Below are 25,906 nucleotides of genomic sequence, written 5' to 3' on the forward strand. Positions count from 1 at the left end.
CATCAACATGGGTTCAGGGATGGCAGGTCCTGCCTCACAGGGTTACTTGAATTCTACGACCAGGCAACAAAAATAAGGCAAGAAAGAGAAGGGTGGGCAGACTGCATATTTTTGGATTGTCAGAAAGCCTTTGATACAGTGCCACACAAGAGGCTAGTGCGAAAGTTGGAGATGCAGGCTGGAGTGAGAGGGAAGGTACTCCGGTGGATAGAGGAATACCTACGCAACAGGAGACAACGAGTCTGTGTGAGGGGTGAGGTCTCAGATTGGCGAGACGTCACAAGTGGAGTCCCGCAGGGGTCAGTCCTTGGACCTATACTGTTTCTGGTATATGTAAATGATCTCCCAGAGGGTATAGATTCGTTCCTCTCAATGTTTGCCGACGATGCAAAAATTATGAGGAGGATTGAAACAGAGGATGATAGTAGGAGGCTACAAGATGACCTGGATAGACTGAGTGAATGGTCCAACAAATGGCTGTTGAAGTTCAACCCGAGTAAATGCAAAGTAATGAAACTAGGCAGTGGAAACAGGAGGCCAGGCACAGGATACAGAATAGGAGATGAAGTACTTAATGAAACAGACAGAGAGAAAGATCTAGGAGTTGATATTACACCAAACCTGTCTCCTGAAGCCCACATAAAGAGAATAACGTCTGCGGCATATGCGAGGCTGGCTAACATCAGAACGGCGTTCAGGAACCTGTGTAAGGAATCATTCAGAATCTTGTACACCACATATGTAAGACCAATCCTGGAGTATGCGGCCCCAGCATGGAGCCCGTACCTTGTCAAGCACAAGACGAAGCTGGAAAAAGTCCAAAGGTATGCTACTAGACTAGTCCCAGAACTAAGAGGCATGAGTTATGAGGAAAGGCTGCGGGAAATGCACCTCACGACACTGGAAGACAGAAGAGTAAGGGGGGACATGATCACAACCTACAAAATCCTCAGGGGAATCGACCGGGTAAACAAGGACGAACTTTTCAACACTGGTGGGACGCGAACAAGGGGACACAGGTGGAAGCTGAGTACCCAAATGAGCCACAGAGACGTTAGAAAGAACTTTTTCAGTGTCAGAGTAGTTAGCAAATGGAATGCATTAGGAAGTGATGTGGTGGAGGCTGACTCCATTCACAGTTTCAAATGTAGATATGATAGAGCCCAATAGGCTCAGGAATCTGTACACCAGTTGATTGACGGTTGAGAGGCGGGACCAAAGAGCCAGAGCTCAACCCCCGCAAGCACAATTAGGTAAGTACAATTAGGTAAGTACACACACACACACGGAGTAGCTCAGTAATAAAGCTGGGAGTAGAAAATGAAAGATCGGACTTTGGTACCAAATGGGAGATGACTGGATGAGTTAGAGGGAAGACTAGGGACCTCACCTTACTGGAGGAAGGTGGCAGTGCCATACAAGATTCTGGTGTAATTGACTTAAACAAAGAAGCGGTGTTCTAAGTAAGGAACAACAGAAAGAGAGGACATAGATGAAAAAATATTAAGTGATACACAGATAATAATGAATTCTTATATTTATGATTCTTAGGCTAAATATAGAGTATATGCTGTATTTATCAGGGTTCTCAATACAGTTTTACATAAAGGTGTTAAAGGAAAAGTTGAGAATTGCCATTGCATTACTCTGCTAGTGGTTAAAATGCGGGGCTTAAGGGAGATACTCGACCCTGTTAGCACGTCTAGGCGAGTACAACTGACTTTGCTACACGCGCACCTATGAAAATATGGGACTACATATATTCATATATATGCAACTGTCTGTGTGTTCGTTAAAATTGCATGAATAATATTTTTTGCCAATATAGTTGCAAGTGAACGCCGAGATTGGCACTGCAACAGTCAGTGAGGTGGCACTCTGACGCCGCACCTTTGTCCTGCACTCTGAGGACAAAGGTGCACTCAGCCACTCTGTACATTGTGACCGTCAGGGAGTGCGTGTCTTCCCCATGGGGCTCAACACCATCAAAAGTGGTGTTTTAATGTCATTTAAACGACCGGGGAGCCGGTCGGCCGAGCGGACAGCACACTGGACTTGTGATCCTGTGGTCCTGGGTTCGATCCCAGGCGCCGGCGAGAAACAATGGGCAGAGTTTCTTTCACCCTATGCCCCTGTTACCTAGCAGCAAAATAGGTACCTGGGTGTTAGTCAGCTGTCACGGGCTGCTTCCTGGGGGTGGAGGCCTGGTCGAAGACCGGGCCGCGGGGACACTAAAAAGCCCCGAAATCATCTCAAGATAACCTCAACAAGATAACCTCGGGAAGGTCAGTAGTTCCACCTTGTGGGGGAACCTCGATACTAGCTTTAAGTATATTTATATATACGTAGGCTTTCTGTCCCCGATAACAGAAATTATATTTTGTAGCATATTTAACTTATTTAAAAAAAAAACTGAAGATAAGCTCTTCTCGTTCATAAAATGACGCTCGAGTTTGCGAGTCAATATGACTGGCAAATTAACGCGCCTCAACTAACACTGAAGATGTGAAAATGTTGAGAAGCTATGAATATTGGGGCTGGTGGTGGGGGAGTGTTGCGTCTGACCTCCGCCACGGTAAATAAACTCCCTGGATTTTACAGTGGAGAAGTTTCCCAGAGTTCTGGCTTGGCTCTGGCCGCCTCTGGCACTCCTCTACACCGCTCTCTCTCTCTCTTGCTCTTTTACACACACACACACACACACACACACACACACGGTCTGGTAGCTGAGTGGACAGCGCGCAGGACTCATAATTCTGTGTCCCGGGTTCGATTCCTGGACTAGGCAGAAACAAATGGGTAAAAGTTTTTTTTCACCCTGATGCCTCTGTTATTTAGCAGAAAATAGGTGCCTGGGAGTTAGCCAGCTTTTACGGGCTGCTTCCTGTGTGTGTGTGTGTGTGTGTGTGTGGAAGGTGGGGGGGAAATGAACCATATGACAATATATGGCTTTATATATATATATGTAATATAATATGTAATGTAATATAATATGTAATGGCTTTATATAATATGTAATGCAACTGAAAACTCACACCCCAGAAGTGACTCGAACCCATACATATAATATAGCTGTTGGTACTGTGGGTGATGGGTACAAGACTTGGACTGTTGTACCATTGATTCCATAAAGGGCCCAAGTACGTAGTCATCAACTGAGCCTAACATTTCGTAAACATAAGACTGTATTAAGCCTGGCATTATATATTTAGGCCTAAAACAGGTTAGGTTCACCATTAGGCTGTTGCAGTTTTTGTTATGTCCTTTGGAATAGCAGTTCCATATAACGTTGACTGTTTGGGTCTAGCAATCCTTATTCTGTTACACTGTAGGTACAGTTACTGTCAGTGTGGTGGGGCAGGTTAGTGTTTGTACACTGTGCATCATGTAGAGTACTGCTCCACCACCAGTGTTTGTACACTGTGCATCATGTAGAGTACTGCTCCACCACCTCCCTCTAACTTGGGGCTGTGACAATCCGTTGCCACCATTTGTAAGGCTCTGACGCCTCTCAACTTTCTGAAATTCTGAACTCTCATGTGTGGATTGGGTCATTCATTCCTTCATTGCCTAAGTGTTACATGTATATTTTCAGATAACACTAAAGACAATTATTGAGTTGAATCTGGACTCGGTATCTGGACGGTGATAACCATTAATGGCAGTTAACGAGATAATCCCCACTTGTTGGTTGGCTCGTACCTCGGGCCGGAAAGTTAACATCAGTGGCTCCCGGGAGAGTAGTTACCTGCCCAGGTTTCATTTTCTCAATGTTTCCTAGTTTGAATCGTATTTGTTTTACGGTTTGGTTACGTAAACCAACGATTTAGCAAGAGATCTGGCGGTGAGAAGGATCTATGTATAAGGAGGTTCTGGCCGTGAGATCAGAAAGCATGGCAGGATGTGCACAATACCCCCGTTGAAAAGCAGAAGTACAATAGGTACTCTGAGAGAGAACTCTATCAACATCAAGGGCCCGAGACTGTTCAACACTCTCCCACTACACGTGGGAGAGTGTTGAACATAACTGGCCGACTCCCTCACAGTGTTCGAGAGAACTCGACAAACGCCTCCAAAGAATACCTAATCAACCAGGTTGTGATTCATACGTCAGGCTGCTAGCAGCCGAGTACAACGTCCTGGTTGACCAGACGCCCAATCGGGAGGCCTTTTAGGAGACCGGGCCGCGGGACCGTTGAGCCCCGGAAGCTACACAAGGTAGCCTTAAGGTAGGTGAGAAGGGCCTAGGCATTAGGAGGTCCTAGGCGGCACCAAAATGGAAAGCCTTAAGAAAGGAGTGTGGTCTATGCCTTTACTTGCCCACTTGAGGACTGTCAGCCCCATCAGTGTCAGCATATGTCCAAGACGACAACAGCTATTTGAAGGCAAGTGACAGTGCACAAACAACCAGGCTCCATCAAGAATCACATCATTTCTAGACTCAGTTAGACCAGTACCTGAAGTATCATGACCAGCAATGTCTAAAATTTTCGGCAGATAAAATACCAATAGAAGATTTGACATAGCCGATATGCTAGATGATTGTGCTTCCTGAGGGTGGAGGCCTGGTCGAGGACCGGGCCGCGGGGACACTAAGCCCCGAAATCATCTCAAGATAAACCTCTCAGGAAGAAGATGTCACACACTCATTGAAATATCAACAGCCAACTTACACTTAATTCTACTATTAATACGACCAAGACGGAACTGCCACCTCCAGCCACAGTGCTCCAGTCGACACGGAGCGAGTAACACCGCGTCTTATCCTTCATGGAGTGTGGGCAGCTCCTGGGCCTCACCTGGCAGGGGGCAACCTTCATCAACACCCACCGCAAACACTGGCGAATATGAAGCTCTGAAGGAGGATGTAAAGAGAAAGAAAGCTGCCACGACGCTGGCGACTTCCATGAAGAGCCATCACGGTGAAATATTTTACCAGAGACTTCGTCTCTAGGTTATGAATTTACCTACAAAGTCAGAGGAGATCTCTTGTTTGGAGTTTGGCAAGACTGAGATGTCCTGACAAACATGATCAAAGTCTGCCGTGTGTTTTGTACGTAGTTAGTGTGTGATCATCCGTTTGCTCCCTTCTATCTCCCTCCCTCCCTTCTTTCTCGCCCCCTCTCTTTCCTGCCCTTCTCTTTTCCTGCCCCCCTCTCTCTTTCCCGCCCCCTCTCTCTCTCTTTCCCGCCCCCTCTCTCTCTCTTTCCCGCAGCCCCTCTCTCTCTCTCTTTCCCGCAGCCCCTCTCTATCCCGCCTCTAGCATTTAAGGTTCTACTGTATTGCCACGAACAAATCCTAATATATATATATATATATATATATATATATATATATATATATATATATATATATATATATATATATATATATATATTATATTATATTATATTATATTATATTATATTACATCCACAAATTTTAAGCCATGGCTTGGAAATTTATTATGCGTGATATTACAGATGTATACCTTCAGTTATGAGTTAGGTATTGGGTGAAGCAGCAGCCAGGTGTGGGAGACGCACACACACATGACCAGGTGATCTCATTCTTGGAACAGGTATTTTGACGAGAAAATGTTTCCAATGCGAGTCAAGCGCGGAGTAAACGATCACTGGTGCAGTGATGTCCTCTGTCGCTCTCTGTCTGTCTGTCTGTCTGTCTGTCTGTCTGTCTGTCTGTCTGTCTGTCTGTCTGTCTGTCTGTCTGTCTGTCTGTCTGTTTGTCTCTCTCTCTCTTTCTCTCTCTCTCTCTCTCTCTCTCTCTCTCTCTCTCTCTCTCTCTCTCTCTCTCTCTCTCTCTCTCTCTCTCTCTCTCTCTCTCTCTCTCTCTCTCCACCCTTTCTCCTATCAGCCTCAGCAGGTCACTCCCACCCCTGCAGGCCACGCCTACACCTGCAGGCCACGCCTACACCTGCAGGCCACTCCTACACCTGCAGAACACGCCCAGCTTTTGCGAACACTGTTCACTTTCTTCCACCTCCAACCCGTCTTGTACCTGTCCGGCGTGAGGCAGGGGACTGTCATTTCCTGTCTCTTTCTCCCCTCCTCTTTCTACGTAGCTATCTCTCCATATTTAACTCTGTCTATATTCGTCACTGTCTTTCACCTCTCGCCCATACCCGTGTGTGAAAGACAGAGGGGAGTGACGGAGATACTGTGGGAGATTATATATAATGCCTTTCACTAGGTTAAATAAAGCGCCTCCCCCCCCCCTTCATGAAAGGACTGTGGTAGGAATAAAGAATATAGATATGCATTGGTGGGAGTTCACAAGTTAGTTCTACAACAGTTCTACAACTACAAGTTCCCCAACAATGTGTTTTTTTCTGTCTTTTCTCCGAGATAATGAATTGGTACCGTGGACCAGTGAAGCGTCTCTCTCTCTCTCTCTCTCTCTCTCTCTCTCTCTCTCTCTCTCTCTCTCTCTCTCTCTCTCTCTCTCTCTCTCTCTCTCTGGCAGACTGTCAGTGAGAGCCTTAAGCGACGCTTTCAGTTAGACTCGGTGGCCAGCATGTCCTCCTAAGATGTCCCAACGTGAAGAAAACGGTCAATGTAAAGTGTCCTCTCTTAACCTACCAGAGGACCCAAAACAGAAAACGGGACAGTACGTCACTTTCGCCAGCCGCTTCCATTTTCTAGTACGACAATTTTTGGTCTTATGTAACGCATGCGAGCGAAAAGCGACTGTTCTTAGTATAGGATAGGTTGTGGTGGCGTACCGCATGTACCCGCACGACAACGCAGATAACGTTACCTGATTTCTTATCCGTGTGTAATGCTGCTAGTGAATTAGTGGAAGAGATACTGCCAGAAGCACCTCAAACATCTTATTAGGATTCATGTTTCCTTGTTCACTGTTGGAGCCAGTCAGTGTGACAGTCTTCCGGGGCTCCTCATCCCACCAACTTCCACAAACGATCACAAACAGACCCACTGGGATTGCCTCATACCGGAGAGTATTGCTAATATATACTAACCGCAGAGAGGTTCCACAAATATAAAAGACAGTCTCGCTGTCCAGGCCCTTCATACTGGAAACTCAATTTTAGCTGTCCCAAATTCCTCTCTGTGTTGGCCACATTGGGACCAGTACGACCACCAGAGTGTCATATGTCCCAAGTCGGAGCGAAACTTTACTTACAATAAAAGACGTCAATGATAACATTGACAATTGTTTGGCTACAGGCAAGCGTCCAATGTAAAGGGATCCCCCCAGTCTGTTGTCCTGTCGACCGTCAGACGCGACCACCGGGGACACCCTGCAACCTGGAGGGGGCGGTAGACAGGTGTGCGTTGACACATGTGTGCCAGAGTGTTGCCAACGCTGGCACACGTGTCCTGTGAACATTGACAGTTGTGGTGGCATGTGGTCTGGCTGCAGCACAGCCAACACTGCACATCCACTACCTTTGTCACACCATTCTCACTTTTCATCACTTATTTATAAATAATATATATATATATATATATATATATATATATATATATATATATATATATATATATATATATATATATATATATATATATATATATATATATATTAGTATATTTTGGTAGCAGTCTTTCCTGTAGACATATTTTATTAAATATGACCGAAAAAGTAAGATTAATAATTCTAACACGAATTTTCTCAATCTTTCGTACATTATGCTTCACTGTTGGAGGTAAATCAAAAATCACTTCTCCAAAATTCATTTTTATTTCTAGTCTGACGCGACACGGGCGCGTTTCGTAAAACTTATTACATTTTCAAAGACTTCACAAATACACAACTGATTAGAACTTGCGTTTCCCTGATTTTATATCTACATTTGAGTGAGGTGGGAAGGGTGATGTGGCATTACATTTGAGTAAGGTGGGAAGGATGATGTGGCATTAGAGGATATTAATAGGGTATTAAAAGTATCAACACAAGACAGAACACGAAACAATGGATATTGAATAGAAGTGTTTGTAGAAAGCCTATTGGTCCATATTTCTTGATGCTTCTATATTGGAGCGGAGTCTTGAGGTGGGTAGAATATAGTTGTGCAATAATTGGCTGTTGATTGCTGGTGTTGACTTCTTGATGTGTAGTGCCTCGCAAACGTCGAGCCGCCTGCTATCGCTGTATCTATCGATGATTTCTGTGTTGTTTACTAGGATTTCTCTGGCGATGGTTTGGTTATGGGAAGAGATTATATGTTCCTTAATGGAGCCCTGTTGTTTATGCATCGTTAAACGCCTAGAAAGAGATGTTGTTGTCTTGCCTATATACTGGGTTTTTTGGAGCTTACAGTCCCCAAGTGGGCATTTGAAGGCATAGACGACGTTAGTCTCTTTTAAAGCGTTCTGTTTCGTGTCTGGAGAGTTTCTCATGAGTAGGCTGGCCGTTTTTCTGGTTTTATAGTAAATCGTCAGTTGTATCCTCTGATTTTTGTCTGTAGGGATAACGTTTCTATTAACAATATCTTTCAGGACCCTTTCCTCTGTTTTATGAGCTGTGGAAAAGAAGTTCCTGTAAAATAGTCTAATAGGGGGTATAGGTGTTGTGTTAGTTGTCTCTTCGGAGGTTGCATGGCTTTTCACTTTCCTTCTTATGATGTCTTCGATGAAACCATTGGAGAAGCCGTTATTGACTAGAACCTGCCTTACCCTACAGAGTTCTTCGTCGACTTGCTTCCATTCTGAGCTGTGGCTGAGAGCACGGTCGACGTATGCGTTAACAACACTCCTCTTGTACCTGTCAGGGCAGTCGCTGTTGGCATTTAGGCACATTCCTATGTTTGTTTCCTTTGTGTAGACTGCAGTGTGGAAACCTCCGCCCTTTTCCATGACTGTTACATCTAGAAAAGGCAGCTTCCCATCCTTTTCCGTCTCGTAAGTGAAACGCAGCACGGAACTCTGCTCAAATGCCTCCTTCAGCTCCTGCAGATGTCTGACATCAGGTACCTGTGTAAAAATGTCGTCAACATACCTGCAGTATATGGCCGGTTTCAAGTTCATGTCGACTAAGACTTTTTGCTCGATGGTACCCATGTAGAAGTTTGCAAACAGGACACCTAGGGGAGAACCCATAGCGACCCCATCTACTTGCTTATACATGTGCCCATCCGGGCTCAAGAAGGGTGCCTCTTTAGTACAAGCTTGGAGTAGTTTCCTCAGAATACTTTCTGGCATGTCAAGAGGAGTACAGGCTGGATCACGATACACTCTGTCGGCTATCATTCCGATTGTCTCGTCCACAGGTACGTTGGTAAACAGCGATTCTACGTCCAACGAGGCTCTTATCCCTGTGGCCCGTGCGCCCCGCAGTAAGTCCACAAATTCCTTTGGAGACTTCAGGCTGAAGGCGCAAGGAACATAAGGAGTCAGCAGGCCGTTGAGTCGCTTCGCCAATCTGTACGTGGGTGTGGGTATCTGGCTAATGATTGGCCGAAGTGGGTTTCCAGGCTTGTGCGTCTTGACATTTCCATACGCATATCCAGGTTTATATTCCCCAATGATCTTTGGCAGGTGGAGTCCGGATTTCTTGGCGTTCACAGTTTCGATCAGTTTGTTGACCTTTGCTTTTAATTCGGCTGTAGTGTCCTTCGTTACCCTTTGGAACTTAGTTTGGTCAGAGAGTATGATGTTCATTTTCGCCAGATATTCGTCTTTTTTAAGAATGACATATATTGGCGACTTGTCACCTCTCCTGACAACTATCTCCTTGTTCTCACGAAGGCTTTTAGCTGCCGCTCTAAGCTCGGGGGACAGTATGGTGCTTCTGTAGTTGCCTCGATTCTTTCCTCCTTCTGCAATAAGTTCTGCTTGTAAGGTATCTTTGGTAGTGACCTTCTTTTGTGTCTCGAGGTCGAATATGTCGTCCAACAGAATCTGACCAAACTAAGTTCCAAAGGGTAACGAAGGACACTACAGCCGAATTAAAAGCAAAGGTCAACAAACTGATCGAAACTGTGAACGCCAAGAAATCCGGACTCCACCTGCCAAAGATCATTGGGGAATATAAACCTGGATATGCGTATGGAAATGTCAAGACGCACAAGCCTGGAAACCCACTTCGGCCAATCATTAGCCAGATACCCACACCCACGTACAGATTGGCGAAGCGACTCAACGGCCTGCTGACTCCTTATGTTCCTTGCGCCTTCAGCCTGAAGTCTCCAAAGGAATTTGTGGACTTACTGCGGGGCGCACGGGCCACAGGGATAAGAGCCTCGTTGGACGTAGAATCGCTGTTTACCAACGTACCTGTGGACGAGACAATCGGAATGATAGCCGACAGAGTGTATCGTGATCCAGCCTGTACTCCTCTTGACATGCCAGAAAGTATTCTGAGGAAACTACTCCAAGCTTGTACTAAAGAGGCACCCTTCTTGAGCCCGGATGGGCACATGTATAAGCAAGTAGATGGGGTCGCTATGGGTTCTCCCCTAGGTGTCCTGTTTGCAAACTTCTACATGGGTACCATCGAGCAAAAAGTCTTAGTCGACATGAACTTGAAACCGGCCATATACTGCAGGTATGTTGACGACATTTTTACACAGGTACCTGATGTCAGACATCTGCAGGAGCTGAAGGAGGCATTTGAGCAGAGTTCCGTGCTGCGTTTCACTTACGAGACGGAAAAGGATGGGAAGCTGCCTTTTCTAGATGTAACAGTCATGGAAAAGGGCGGAGGTTTCCACACTGCAGTCTACACAAAGGAAACAAACATAGGAATGTGCCTAAATGCCAACAGCGACTGCCCTGACAGGTACAAGAGGAGTGTTGTTAACGCATACGTCGACCGTGCTCTCAGCCACAGCTCAGAATGGAAGCAAGTCGACGAAGAACTCTGTAGGGTAAGGCAGGTTCTAGTCAATAACGGCTTCTCCAATGGTTTCATCGAAGACATCATAAGAAGGAAAGTGAAAAGCCATGCAACCTCCGAAGAGACAACTAACACAACACCTATACCCCCTATTAGACTATTTTACAGGAACTTCTTTTCCACAGCTCATAAAACAGAGGAAAGGGTCCTGAAAGATATTGTTAATAGAAACGTTATCCCTACAGACAAAAATCAGAGGATACAACTGACGATTTACTATAAAACCAGAAAAACGGCCAGCCTACTCATGAGAAACTCTCCAGACACGAAACAGAACGCTTTAAAAGAGACTAACGTCGTCTATGCCTTCAAATGCCCACTTGGGGACTGTAAGCTCCAAAAAACCCAGTATATAGGCAAGACAACAACATCTCTTTCTAGGCGTTTAACGATGCATAAACAACAGGGCTCCATTAAGGAACATATAATCTCTTCCCATAACCAAACCATCGCCAGAGAAATCCTAGTAAACAACACAGAAATCATCGATAGATACAGCGATAGCAGGCGGCTCGACGTTTGCGAGGCACTACACATCAAGAAGTCAACACCAGCAATCAACAGCCAATTATTGCACAACTATATTCTACCCACCTCAAGACTCCGCTCCAATATAGAAGCATCAAGAAATATGGACCAATAGGCTTTCTACAAACACTTCTATTCAATATCCATTGTTTCGTGTTCTGTCTTGTGTTGATACTTTTAATACCCTATTAATATCCTCTAATGCCACATCATCCTTCCCACCTTACTCAAATGTAATGCCACATCACCCTTCCCACCTCACTCAAATGTAGATATAAAATCAGGGAAACGCAAGTTCTAATCAGTTGTGTATTTGTGAAGTCTTTGAAAATGTAATAAGTTTTACGAAACGCGCCCGTGTCGCGTCAGACTAGAAATAAAAATGAATTTTGGAGAAGTGATTTTTGATTTACCTCCAACAGTGAAGCATAATGTACGAAAGATTGAGAAAATTCGTGTTAGAATTATTAATCTTACTTTTTCGGTCATATTTAATAAAATATATATATATATATATATATATATATATATATATATATATATATATATATATATATATAGTGTTAATCGGGCGTTTGTTAGGGAGTGCAGGTGTAACGCGACATTTAATTACAGGTATAGAGCGGGTAACTGCGGCCAAAGGTAATAGAGAGCAGCGCGCGAGTGGTTGGTCACTGTTGTGTGCGACGCCATGCAGTTGGCAAAGTGGTTTGTAAATGTGTAAAAGGTTAACGGATTGTTGAGTGCGGTGTTGCGTGCGTCAGCATGGTGTGGCCTGTTTAGGGGGGGTTGGATAGGTGTTAAGGGGAGGAGGGGTAGGGGAGGAGGAGCGGGAATAGGGAGGTATGTGGGGCCATTTGTGGTGGGGGTGGAGAGTTTATTTGCTGAGAGAAAATAAGACTTTACTCCGTTTAATCTGATAATAAGCAATTAATGCTGTTAATGACAGCATTAACCTCTTAATGGACAATCTATTGTGGAGGAGCTTATTGGTATTCTTGGTGCGTGTGAGAACGGAAGGCCAAGAAGCTGTGCCTTTTGGTGGTGGCGGCCCCCTGAAGTCTGGGGCTGGTGGTGGTGGCCCCCTGAAGTCTGGGGCTGGTGGTGGCGGCCCCCTGAAGTCTGGGGCTGGTGGTGGCGGCCCCATGAAGTCTGGGGCTGGTGGTGGTGGCCCCCTGAAGTCTGGGGCTGGTGGTGGCGGCCCCCTGAAGTCTGGGGCTGGTGGTGGCGGCCCCCTGAAGTCTGGGGCTGGTGGTGGCGGCCCCCCTGAAGTCTGGGGCTGGTGGTGGCGGCCCCCTGAAGTCTGGGGCTGGTGGTGGCGGCCCCCTGAAGCCTGGGGCTGGTGGTGGCGGCCCCCTGAAGCCTGGGGCTGGTGAATGAAGCTAAAACACAATGTTAGATATTCCTAGGCCTAGTATAGCATACATATGTACTATATTAGGCCTCGGATATCGTGTATTAGGCCTAGGATGGTTAGGTTAGGTTAGTTTAATTTGTCTAAGAAACAAAAATAAGTTTTCCGGTTGTCCAATTCAAAGGTTCAGATTTCTAGGTTCTAATATGGTTGTAGGTGGGTATGTATACTATGGCGGTGATGGTTACTGTAAGTACTGCCACAACAGGAGGATGATGGGCTGCAGGGTTACCTCTGTTGACACGATCTCCGTAAACAACAGGGCAGACTAGACTAATGGTGTCATCAAATATATAGGAAGGGATAGTAACTTGTCTCTCTCTCTAACACCTGGAAGACAATGGTACAAAAGTTACCAGTGATACAACACTGGATGACTAGAGGCAAATAGGAATGAAAAATAGGCATGTTAAAAACGCCAATTTTTTGTCCAGGGCATGGACAAAATAGGCATAGATAGCAGAATTATAAGAGAACCAGTGGAATTACAAGAGAGGAATATGCCTATTCACGAATAACAAGAGGCGGAGAAGTCACGTTCCAAAGAATTAATTGACAGTTAACAAACAAGTAATCACACTAAAGAGTCACAATGACAACACAGTTTGCATTGATTAACCTGATAACTTTCAGGGAGCATTTACGTAATTGTCTTTGTAGAGGAAACAAGGTCATTTATATTCCTGACTGGGGGTGATGCGAAGCTAATGAGTTAGTCTCTTACAATCACAATTGTCATCGCTTCTAAGTGAAGACTTGGATGCCCTCCAGCATTGGTCAGGAAGATGGTTGTCAGAATTCAACTGGATAAATGCAAAGTAATGAGACTAGGAATAGAACACCACTCAAACTGAAAGGGAGACAACTCCCGGAAACAGAGAAGATAGGGAACATTTGAGAGTTAATTTGACTAATATAACTAAGACTCCCTCCGGACTAACGCATCAGCAAAATGGTGGTTGCAAGCAAGTGAGAGGCTCAGAGTCTAGGGCAGGTGTCAGGGACCCAGATAAGAGGCCTTCAGAACATTGTGTATCACCCGTGTAAGATCAACACTTGAAGTTGTCCTCACTGTATTACCTGATCAATGGTTAGTGAGGCGGGGACTACTGTCCCACCACCCTGCTGGCACACCCACGAATGTACACACACACACACACACACACACACACACACACACACACACACACACCACACCACACGCACACGCACACGCACACACACACGCACACGCACACGCACACGCACACACACGCGCACACACACACACACACACACACACACACTCACACACACAAAGCCAACCACTACACTCTCCGCCTCCCCTCATAAGCTCCATCACTCTATTCTTTCCAAGTTTTTCCCCCGTACCTATGTGTAATCCGCGTCTATCCTCTTAACAGATAGAAACCCCTAGGAAAAAACAGGTGAGTTTGTGTGTGTGTGTGTGTGTGTGTGTGTGTGTGTGTGTGTGTGTGTGTGTGTGTGTGTGTGTGTGTACTCACCTATTTGTACTCACCTATTTGTGCTTGCGGGGGTTGAGCGTTGGCTCTTTGGTCCCGCCTCTCAACTGTGAATCAACTGGTGTAGATTGTGTGTGTGTGTGTGTGTGTGTGTGTGTGTGTGTGTGTGTGTGTGTGTGTGTGTGTGAGAAAGTACACTCACGCAGAGTGTTAGAGGCACCGATGAATGTTAGTGGCACCAATGACTGCTAGTAGCAGCGATGAGTTAGTGACTGATGATTGCATGGGAGCGAGAGGATTGACGCACCGCACTTGTAGATGGAGTCGCATGTCAAGGCCTCTATTCTAGGAGGAATAGATAATTAGCCGCCACCACCCTAAGTGTTAGAGGAACCGTCTATCTGATAGTTACTGGTAGTGCGTATTGTTCTTGGCTCTGAGGGCAAGCCAGGGCATCAGATAGAAGTGACCGACCCTCACTCTCTGGATAATTACTATGGGAAAATGGGTTTTACCCTCACCATTTCCTGCTGCATGAGTGACTATATCTTAGATATTCTATAGTTAGAGAACTGCTAATAGCCGAAGGTCAGACTTTGGGTGATATATGCCCGCTTTTATGACTATAAGACAATGCACTAAACTGTATTTTCTAGGTGGTCATAACTGATGCCACGCTATTGGGCATTCCTGCGAGCCACTCCAGAGTTCAGGGCACTCAGGCCTACATTGTCCACCTAGTGGCCAAAAGTGGCCCCGCCTCCAGCTGGTCCTCAGAGATGGCACTCGTGACATTTTGGGGCGTGGTCTAGGTCAGGCTGGACCCAGGGAGGCGAAATGAAGTTGGGAGAGGCAGGCTGCTCACCCCGACCCTGTTGGCCCTTAATATACGGAAACAAAGAGGGGGTGGATAGAGGTCATATGAACAGAGGCCTAAAGTTCCCAGGCCCTCTGGTGTCTGGGTCCTTATCGTTCACACCGAGGTGACACCCGTCAGACGGAGCCACGAACATCTAACACCACAATAAATGGCTTTTACTTAAAAATAATGCCTTCGTCCACACCAGGTGGAGAGGAAAGGTCTATGGGGGTTACCCTGACCCACTGTACATAATTTGTCTCTTGTTTAAAGTATGGGGCCCCTGGGACTGTAACCCAAGATCTGAAGGAACGAGGAGAAGGAAGAAGGAACGAGGGGAAAAGGGGCAGAGAACGAAGGTGTAAGGGTGAAGGGAGAAAGAATAGAAAAATAAGGAACAAGGGAGAATCTCTGGCCGTTAGAGACATCAATGCTTGTTAGAGACATCAATGCTCGTAGAGGCACCAGTGCTTGTTAGAGGCAGTGATCCTTGCTAGACGCACTTGATGCTCTCTCCTGTCAGGTGGACGTTATTTCCTGCAGCATATGGGACTGTAAGTACCAGCAGGGTTCCGTGAGGCTTGGCGAAGCAGGGCCCCGAGGCAGTGGTCCCCGGCATAGGCGTCTCCGGCGACATTTTGCACTTGTTGGTGATCTTTGTCTTGATAACCACCTCGTTAAGCCTAGTGGCCGCGAGCCGTGTTAACCAGGAGACACGTTTGTCTGGCCTCGCTCGAGTCTCGGTAGTACACTTGGGTTCGTTCTTCACTCATAATCAGGAATACAGAGTTCGAATCCCGGGCGGGAGAAATTATTGGGTAAGTTTCCTTTCACCTGATGTCTGTGTTCACGTGGTAGTAAATAGATATACCTGGGGGATGGTCAGCTGTTGTGAAGGGTCTTCCCGGGGAGGGGCAGTAGTTGGACCTTGTGAGGACGTCGATGTCACCCCAGCGTATATAAGAACTTATTTACCCGTTCTCATGGACAGGAACCCTGTACTTAGGCATATCGAGGCCCCTCTAGGCCAACTAATCTTCCATAGGAAGCAACCCACAACAGTTCCCTAATTCCCGGGTACCTATTTATTCCTAGACGAATAGTGACCTCGGGTGACAGGAAACGCGCCCAACCGTTTTTTCCGTACTCGGGGGGATTAAGCCCCCCCCGGTCCCCCCGATTGCGAGTTAAGGACCCAGATCACTGTGGTATAGGACCCCATTAATGATGGAGATTGGAGAGGGCGTGGTCGTATCCAGGTGTATATACTCTGTATATATAGTGTTCCTCCTGCCACCCATCTGGACAGTTGCCTGCCAGTACTCCCTTCCACACACGTCATGTTGGGGACCACCACGGTACGGTGTACGGCGGTGGTCCCGTTAATGTTGTGCCCAACACCACTTGCCTCCTCCTTTATGTGGCGTTACTGTTTGGCTGCACGGTGCACGGTCCCACGGTTATAGAGGCAGTCACTGGGTGGGTTATGGTGCAGGGATATATATATATATATATATATATATATATATATATATATATATATATATATATATATATATATATATATATATATATATATATATATATATATATATAAACATATAACTACTTAGTCTACCAGGCCTGGTGCTTTCTGTTGATACGTATGATAGAATTATGGTTGTGTATGCAGCCTCACTCTAGAGCTCCCCAACCAAAACAATAAAGTAATAGATGCGAAATACGTAACGAGACTGGCGCCAAAACTGCGAGCAGCAGCCTGTGAAGGGAGACAGCGAGGTCCTTACACCCGACGAGTGAGGGAACGGAGACAATATGATAACATCATATAATGTACTCAGGGAGGCGGACAAGGCCACAGAGCCACAGTAGCGGAAGGAAGATCCACTACGATGTGATACGAACAAGCTACTGGTTACGCCTCTTTCAAGCCTGACAAAAAGATATCCAGAGACATTGCAGTAGCCATACACAGACTTAGACTTGGTTACAAGTGCTGCTGGGAGGTAATAAACCCAATAGTTAAAGAGTGTCATATCTGTGAAACAGAAGTAGAGGCGCCACTATTGCATTACTTACTGGAATGTGAAGCTACTGAAGCCCTGAGCATCAAACTCAACATTAATCCAACGACAGCAGCTGCATTAGATGCAAATTCTACAGCGACAACAATGATTAGAGAAAGCCGTTGAAGAATGGGACTCACTAGTGAACACTGTGCATCTATATCCGTCACCAAGATAATGTTATTAAAACAAGACCAAAACAAGTGCACTAAAACAGAAGGGAAAAAGAAACGGGGAAAAAGGAGGAACCCCCACCTCCATTTAAAACTTCGACGCAAATATCACAGTAACAAGGTTATCGCGAATAACCGAACTCGATTACGGGTTCACTATAGCCCGTGCTACATCTTGTTCTGAGTAGCTAAATCTACAACAACAACAACAACAACAACAACAGACAAGGTCAGTACCAAAGACGTGCTGGGTACAAGACAACGGCTGACGTTGGTGTCTGGATGGAGGCTTAAGACTCTGATAAGTCACAGAGATGGTGGCGAGGACGGGTTTTAGCGCAAGGGATGCGAGCAAGTGCGACGAATTATAGAGAGAAGTTAGTTTATGCAGTTTGAAATGAAGATATAAGACAGTGGAGGGTCGGGGATTTACTGCAATAGATACCCGGGCAAGGCGGGGCTTGGGAACTAGCGCTTCACCCACAAAAAGTGTTGCTTGTGCATAAAACAAAACCTGAGACTCATTAATGAGCAGAAAGACATGAGCCAAGAAGGCCCGATCTTGCCTGACGCCAGTCAACGTTAACGGACGGGGGGGTTGGCAGGTCGGGGAGGGGCAGGCCGGGGAGGGGCAGGTCGAGGGCTTCGAGTGGTAATGGGTAGTCTGGCATGAACACCTACTTCAACATTCGTCTTTAACACTTACGTCACGCTTGAACTTGTGAAAAATATGCTTATTGTTGTTTGAGCTTGAGGTAGGTGTGGGGGTGGTGGGGGTGGTTATGGTAGTGCTGCTGGTAATGGGTGTGATACTGGTACTTACATATCAGTACTCTCCTATATGTCTACGGGTAGGGGAGGGGGTGAGGTCAAGCTCCTTATTCCTTGACTACTTTGTCTGTCTGTAATAAACATCTCTGTACTTGTTCCCATTCTAAACAATTGCTGAGATTCTATGTCCTCTGATAACTATAGAACTATTGCCATAAACACAGCATTAAACAGTTTGATTATATACACCCTGACCTAATAGATGATGAACTGCACACCTCTGACTTTCAGTTTGCTTACAGAACTGGTTACTCAACAGCGCTGGTGGCCGGAAACTATTCCTGACATCATCAGATATTTATGTACACTATTTCCTATCAGGTATGGAAATTAGCTGTGAAGTGGTGTAATCTATTTGATAACTTTCCTTAAATGGGGTGAAACAAGATTCTGTTATTAGTGCAATTTTGTTTTCTATTTACTGTATCTCGATTCTTTGTTAAAAGAATTAATAACCAGTAGAGGTTAGCGTCAGATAGGCAGCACTGAGGTCCATGTTTTATATGAGAGTGATGATCTACTTCTACCAGCGTCCACCAAAGAAGCTATGGAAAACTTGATAGAAATATGTGAATGATATAGTGCAGAATACAACCTAACGTTCACTCCTGCCAAATGTGCTGTGATTGCTATTTAACGCAAATCTTTTTACCGAGATCCCAGTGTAAAATTTATAGGTAGAGATATTAAAGTTAAGTATTCTGAAGAGCATCCGAGGGATATTATATCCTCAGTGGGACCACGTAGTGAATTTTTATGTTATTATTTGAGACTTTAATGTCAGAATAAATGCCATCATTAGTGAATGTGGCCATCTTGATACCTGGACGAGAGTAACATTATTTCAGTCAATGTCTAAGCTTGTATGGATGTGAGCTATGAGACAAATGAAATGCTGACCTTGGTAAGCTTAAATGTGAATGGAGGAAATGTTCTAGACGTATCTTGAGTGTCCTCGTAACTAGTGTAATCCCTCGCCTGGCCTCGTGTCCACACCCACACGCGGGGAAATAATCCACAATGATATAATTTTCTCTGAAAGGAATCACCTCTCATATTTTTGTCTTCAGGCACTCGGTTATCACTGTCCACTTCTACTTTTGCAGAAATATAACCTTAGGAAATATAACTCAAGAATGAGTGATATATATAATGGGGGTAGCGGGTCTACACAACTGGTCAGCAGGGAGAGCAGCATTCCAACAACTACGTTCGCCTTTTTCCAGGATTCTGAAAGATTTCCTGAGGGAAGTGTTGCTGGTGGTAGAACTGTTGATGGGTTAAACGTAGGTTAGGGGGGAGGGGATGAGTGCTGGTGATAGTGGCAGTAATTACGAGGGGTGTGGTGGTGGAAGGGGTTTGGTTGCCAGTGGCGATGGAGGGGGAGAGAGTGGTTGTGGCCTTCGACGGGTTTGTGGTTGTAATGGTGGTGGTATTGATTGAGGTGGTAGTGATGGGGGCTAGGGATGCAGGTAGCGAGGAGACGATAAGGGCGGTGGTGACATAGGGGTTAAGAGTGGCGGCGACGACGTAGGGGTGGTGGCGGCGACGACGACGTAGGGGTGGCGACGACGACGTAGGGGTGGCGGCGACGACGACGTAGGGGTGGCGGCGACGACAACGTAGGGGTGGCGGCGACGGTGATAATAACGTGTGTGTACTCCCCTATTTGTGGCTGCAGCATCGAGCGTTGGCTCTTAGATCCCGCCTTTCTAGCCTTCGGTTGTTTAAAGCAATGACTCCTCTCCTTCTCTATCATACCTAGTCTTAAAGGTATGAATAGTGTTTGCTTCCACAACCTGCTTATTCCATTCTCTCCACTACTCTGATGCTAAAATAAAACTTTCTAACATCTCTGATTCATCTGAGTTTCCAGCTTCCACCCATGGCCTCTTGTTCTGTTGGTATTCTGTGTGAATATTTCGTCTATCTCTGTTAATCCCCGTAAGTATTTTGTATGCTGCTATCATATCTCTCCGCTCGCTCCTTTTTTCTATCTGAATTACATCTGAAAACTGTAATGTCTGAGCAGCGAATGATGGGGCGGCTACCAATCCCAGGCGGTCTCGGTGACGTGATGTTCCACGTCACCTCCCATTGGTTATACTCGGTCACGTGACCTGTAAAGCCTCACCTACCTATCGTGACGTCAGAACTGCTTTGCGCTGCCTTCCTCCACCAAAATATTATTCAAGAACAATACATATAACGGTATAACATATGGAAGTTTATACATCCCATCTTAAACTAAATATTCGTTGGCAGTCGTGCATTCGGGTTATGAGGGAGTGTCAGAGGACAGCAGGTGTCACGAGGGACACCAGGTGTTACGAGGGACAGCAGGTGTCACGAGGGACACCAGGTGTTACGAGGGACAGCAGGTGTTACGAGGGACAGCAGGTGTCGCGAGGGACAGCAGGTGTTACGAGGGACAGCAGGTGTTACGAGGGACAGCAGGTGTTACGAGGGACAGCAGGTGTCACGAGGGACACCAGGTGTTACGAGGGACACCAGGTGTTACGAGGGACAGCAGGTGTCGCGAGGGACAGCAGGTGTTACGAGGGACAGCAGGTGTTACGAGGGACAGCAGGTGTTACGAGGGACAGCAGGTGTTACGAGGGACAGCAGGTGTCGCGAGGGACAGCAGGTGTTACGAGGGACAGCAGGTGTCGCGAGGGACAGCAGGTGTTACGAGGGACAGCAGGTGTTACGAGGGACAGCAGGTGTTACGTGTGACCCTACAATCACCAAGCTTATGTTTTAAGATAAGTCACGACGCAACATAAACACAGCCGTTCAACAATTCAGCATTCCGCATAAGCTTATTATTATATCATTCACCCGGACTCTGGGAGACTCGAACCACGAACCCCACGCGTGTGAGGCCAAAGCTCTAAGTCTCTTAGAGCCGAGGTGAATGGAATGTTTATTTCCACGTTAGTGTGGATGACAATTTAATAATAATAATTATTATTATTATTATAAGTAATAATACTTTTAATTTAAAAAGCTGTGCAGAAGAACACGATTCAGTTCAATTATGTATAGGTTTGATGAGGTAAACACGTAACACTAAACGAACAGTGAGTTTACGTATATGAAATGTGCAAGAAATGTTGCAAATAAAATGTAGATTTTGCGATAACGAAAAGGTATAACTACTTTATTATAGAAGGTGTGGGTTTAGCAACTGGACAGATATAGGATTTCATATTCATAAAGCTCATAAAGGTTCATAAAGCAGTGGCTTTACAAGAATTAAAAAATCAACTTCATTTCTATGTTCTCTGCTAACCCCCAATGTACCTTCTTGTAAATAATATATAATAATAATAAATAATAAATAAATAATAAATAAATAAATGTTTATTCAGGTAAGGTACATACATACAAGAGATGATACAAAAATTGATAGATTTATAGAGCTAGTACATACAATGCCTAAAGCCACTATTACGCAAAGCGTTTCGGGCAGTTGTATATAAATAAGTAGAAGCGTTGTATATATGTATAAGCGTTGTATATAAATAAATAAATGTTTACAATATTAATAAAATACAAAACTGAATTGGATGAGGAAATATGAGTGAATTTTTTTACATGATACTAATTTATTACTTTATCTCTCCTTAAAACAGATAGAATTACAGCTTTTAATCACATTTGGTCATTCGACAATTTGATAACCCAAATTTGCATAGCATGTCTATTTTGCTCGAGGCGCACTCTATAAATACCAAGTAGGTATTTGTTTCTCGTGTGGTACCCATGGATTCTGTTGCAGCCCTTTAGGAATTATTGCATTAGTATTGCAGTTCCGTTTTGTATGGGTATAGAGCACACTTGAGTGAGTGTGTGTGTGTGTGTGTGTGTGTAGAGTGACGAGATTTATCATATGCAAGAATTTCAATAAGGGAGTTGAGTGATGTCTGGAATTGGAATTTGTTATTGTTGTAATTGCTGATGTATGTGTAGTAATAAGGGCTGGCAGGTAATTTTGGGTTGTGGACTCCCAGGCACAGGTGCTGTACGTGAGATAAGCACAGCTGAGTGAACAAGCAATGGTATTGTCTTCTCACAGACATAATAACATAGCATAAAAACCCACTCTTTGTATTCGTCAGATTTATGTAAAGAATTGACACCAAATCTTTCGCACTCGCCTGAGTGTTTAGTCTGAGTGACTGTTATGTTATCCCAGCGACCCGGCGGCGTTCATCTAATTGTCTCCAGCTGAGGAGAGTAAAGTCCTCTTGTTCCGGGCCGTCATGGCTCTTCATGTCATCAACAATACCAGCTGTAGGAGGGAGGGAGGGAGGGAATTATCAAGGGGGGAAAGCGCCAAGCCATTACGACTAAATGGCACTTCGGAGGGGTCAGGATAAGGATTTAGGACGGGCCGGGGGGGAAAGGAATGGTGCCTAACCACTTGGACGGTTCGGGGATTGAACATTGACCTGCATGAAGCGAGACCGTCGCTCTACCGTCCAGCCCAAAAGATATAGGTATCTTTTATAACCGGTGTGTTATCCTATCTAGGCGGTCATCTTAACGACGCGGTCATCATCATAACGACATGGTTATCCTAACGACGTTGTTACCCTTACGAGGTGTTTGTCTTTGATTAACGGCAGAGTTATCTATTTCGTTACTATGACGGTAAGAGATCCTAAGCTTCTCCCAAACGAAGGGATAATACGACTAAAGTGGTGGTGGTCGGTGCCTGGCTCATACGGAACTGTGACTTATGCAGCAACTGTGTAATGATGGTCTTTCTCAGCTAATGTTAACGGTGGGCCACCTGAGTGCATTCCTCACCACCTCGTCAGTATAGGCCGCCAAGGTTCATGAAAGCTGGTATTGAGTACCACCACCACCACCACCACCACCAGCACTACTACCAGCAGCACTACAACTACCACCACCACCTGTAAGAAGATCTACTCTTCATGACTCATAGATCTCTCGAATTCAGACTACGGAATTTTAAAATAGTCCAGCTGATATCTGACAACTCTACTGTTACGACCCAAGCTTACAATCCCAGGGTTTTCAGTATTAAACAGCATCTGCCAATCGTTCATCCATTCTCAGAGCCCATCTAGAATGTCTTTAGCTATTTGTGTCTTCTTAATTTATATCACGCCCTATTATCGTATGTCTGGAAATTTGCAAATGGGTTTAATCCTGTGTCTAAGTTGTTTATATATACGACAAACACCCGAGGTCCCAGGTCAGAGCCTCGGGGCACCACACTTTCAATACTCTTCCACTGGGAGTTAACTCCACTTACACTAACTCTACACTTTGAGATAACCGAGTCTCAGTCCTCCAGATGTTACCGATACACTATATATTTTTGGATTAACAATCCAACAATTGTTGATCTTTGATCTTCATGTAATATGCTTTCCCTTCCTACAGTTGCAACCACTTGGGCTGGACGGTAGAGCGATGGTCTCGCTTCATGCAGGTCGGCGTTTAATCCCCGACCGTCCAAGTGGTTAGGCACCATTTCTTCTCCCAGTCCCATCCCAAATCCTTATCCTGACCCCTTTCAAGTGCTATATAGTCGTAATGGCTTGGCACTTTCCCCCCCTGATAATTACCTTCCCTTCCCTGTCGCTAGGAAAACCACATCGTTATTAAAAGATAACCGCGTCCGTAATTAAACATTAAAAGCCACGAACAATAATTTTTTTTTTGAAGAAAGCAAATAAACAGATTTTGGCGTCTTTCGAAATGGTAAAAAAAAGTCACCCCCATGGTATACTTTGCTTTATAAGGTTGAAGTACATTACTCTGGCCTGACCTCCTTCAGTAATTGGGCATCTTGGGGCGGACCGGGGAGCAGCAGGTGTGAGCGGGCTAATTGGTCTTCCTTGTCTCACAGGGAGGGCGGCCGTCAGGTCCCCGGGCGCCGCACTCTGCTCCCTCCCGTGGAAATATATAAGTGTTAGACTAGGTAGAGCACCAGTCGAGCCGGTCGACCCGGCATCATTTCACCAAAGGCCAATCAAATAACATTGTGAGAAATGACGACAGTATATACGAACATGTTCGGCATCCCAACGTTTGTCAACACATCCTGTCTGTCTGTCTCCCTCTCTCTGTCTTTCTCTCATGTCTCTCTCTCTCTCATGTCTCTCTCTCTCATGTCTCTCTCTTATGTCTCTCTCTCATGTCTCTCTCTCATGTCTCTCTCATGTCTCTCTCTCTCATGTCTCTCTCTCATGTCTCTCTCTCATGTCTCTCTCTCATGTCTCTCTCTCTCTCTCTCTCTCTCTCTCTCTCTCTCTCTCTCTCTCTCTCTCTCTCTCTCTCTCTCTCTCTCTCTCTCTCTCTCAAATCAGTGTGTCACTATGTAGGTGTCAGTATACTACACTACCAGAGACAGGTTTGGGACACGTGAACGTGACTGAATTGGAAGGTTAGTGGAGTATGTGTTGGCGTTATGGGTTGTAGTGGATCCGAGGGAGGTAGTGGGTGGGTGTGTAAGGATGGGTGGTTCGGGACCCTGGTATTGATGGCTTCACAAAGACAAATATTTAGGTAGAATTATTTGTACAGTTTTGTGGACATCAGTGCATAATATTTTACTAAAGAGTAAGACTTTTTGTAACTATATTTTTAGAACGTTTTCAAGGTAGTGCTGGTCAGAGAGTCACCAGGAGGGTCACAGATTGATCGGTGTGGACCTCGATCCGGCCATGATTGGCATGTACCCATCACCAATTACTAAGAAAAATTGGGTTAGGCTAGCTCCAATTCCCTGGCATCTAACATTAGAGAGATACACAAACAAACTAAATTCAATGATATACTCGGTAGTATGCCAGATTTTGACACCCCCGGGTTTGTCTATCTGTCTATATTTTTGTTTTCCTGTTTGTCAGTCTTTCCTCTGTCAGTTTATCTGTGTTTTGCTCTGTTTTTCTGTTTCTTTGCGAGTTGGTTACTCTATCACTGTCTGTTTTTCATGTTTGTCTCTGTATTCCTTTCTCTTTTTCGTAATTTTTTTTGTATTTACTATTTGTGCCTTTAGGATCGAGGTGTTAGTTCTTGGAGCCCGCCTTTCTTACCATCGGATGTCTAATGTATCGACTCCCGACCTAATTTCCTCTATCATATAAGCATAAACATTGCAAACTTAAAACAAGCAAGCATAAACAAGCAAACTTAAAAATTGGAACATTTAGGTAAAGATACATAAACAGATACATATTAAATAAGGAGATGGTTGGATTCATAGGCAGACAGGTACGTCGTCTGAAGCCTCTAAGTGTGGCTTTAAGGGACGTACCTCTTGTGTTTCGGTTATAATGTAGGAACACACTTAAGGCTTAAAACTAAATATGATTTTAAGATTAAAGATGAAATAACAATCAAATGCTGACCTTGTTAAGCTTAATTGTGAATGGAGGAAATGTTCTAGACGTGTCTTGAGTGCCCATCATCCTGGCAACCAGTGTATTCCCTCACCTGGCCTCGTGTCCTCACCCACACGCGGGGAAATAATCCACAAATCAATGATATAATTTTGGTTCACAATGGACTTGTTTCGGTCCGCCCTGGACCATTATCGTCGTCGTCTCCTCATCTTCTGGTGTGTGGTTTGGTCTTCATATAAGTTTCTATGAAAGGAATCGCTCAACCACTAAACCCAATCGACCTTTTTGTCTCCTTCCAAAGACTCTCTGGCTATCATTTCC

The 25,906-nt window shown here is 45.1% G+C and overlaps 1 protein-coding gene across 4 annotated transcripts in view; it reads left to right on the top strand.

Moving 5' to 3' along the window:
- sff (sugar-free frosting) overlaps positions 1-25,906 on the top strand; it is a 192,045-nt gene that overhangs the window by 21,168 nt on the left and 144,971 nt on the right. The gene's annotated exons all lie outside the window — the stretch shown is intronic.

Source organism: Procambarus clarkii, chromosome 68 (genome assembly GCF_040958095.1).
Source record: "Procambarus clarkii isolate CNS0578487 chromosome 68, FALCON_Pclarkii_2.0, whole genome shotgun sequence".
In the NCBI taxonomy this organism is placed as follows: Eukaryota; Metazoa; Arthropoda; class Malacostraca; order Decapoda; family Cambaridae; genus Procambarus; species Procambarus clarkii.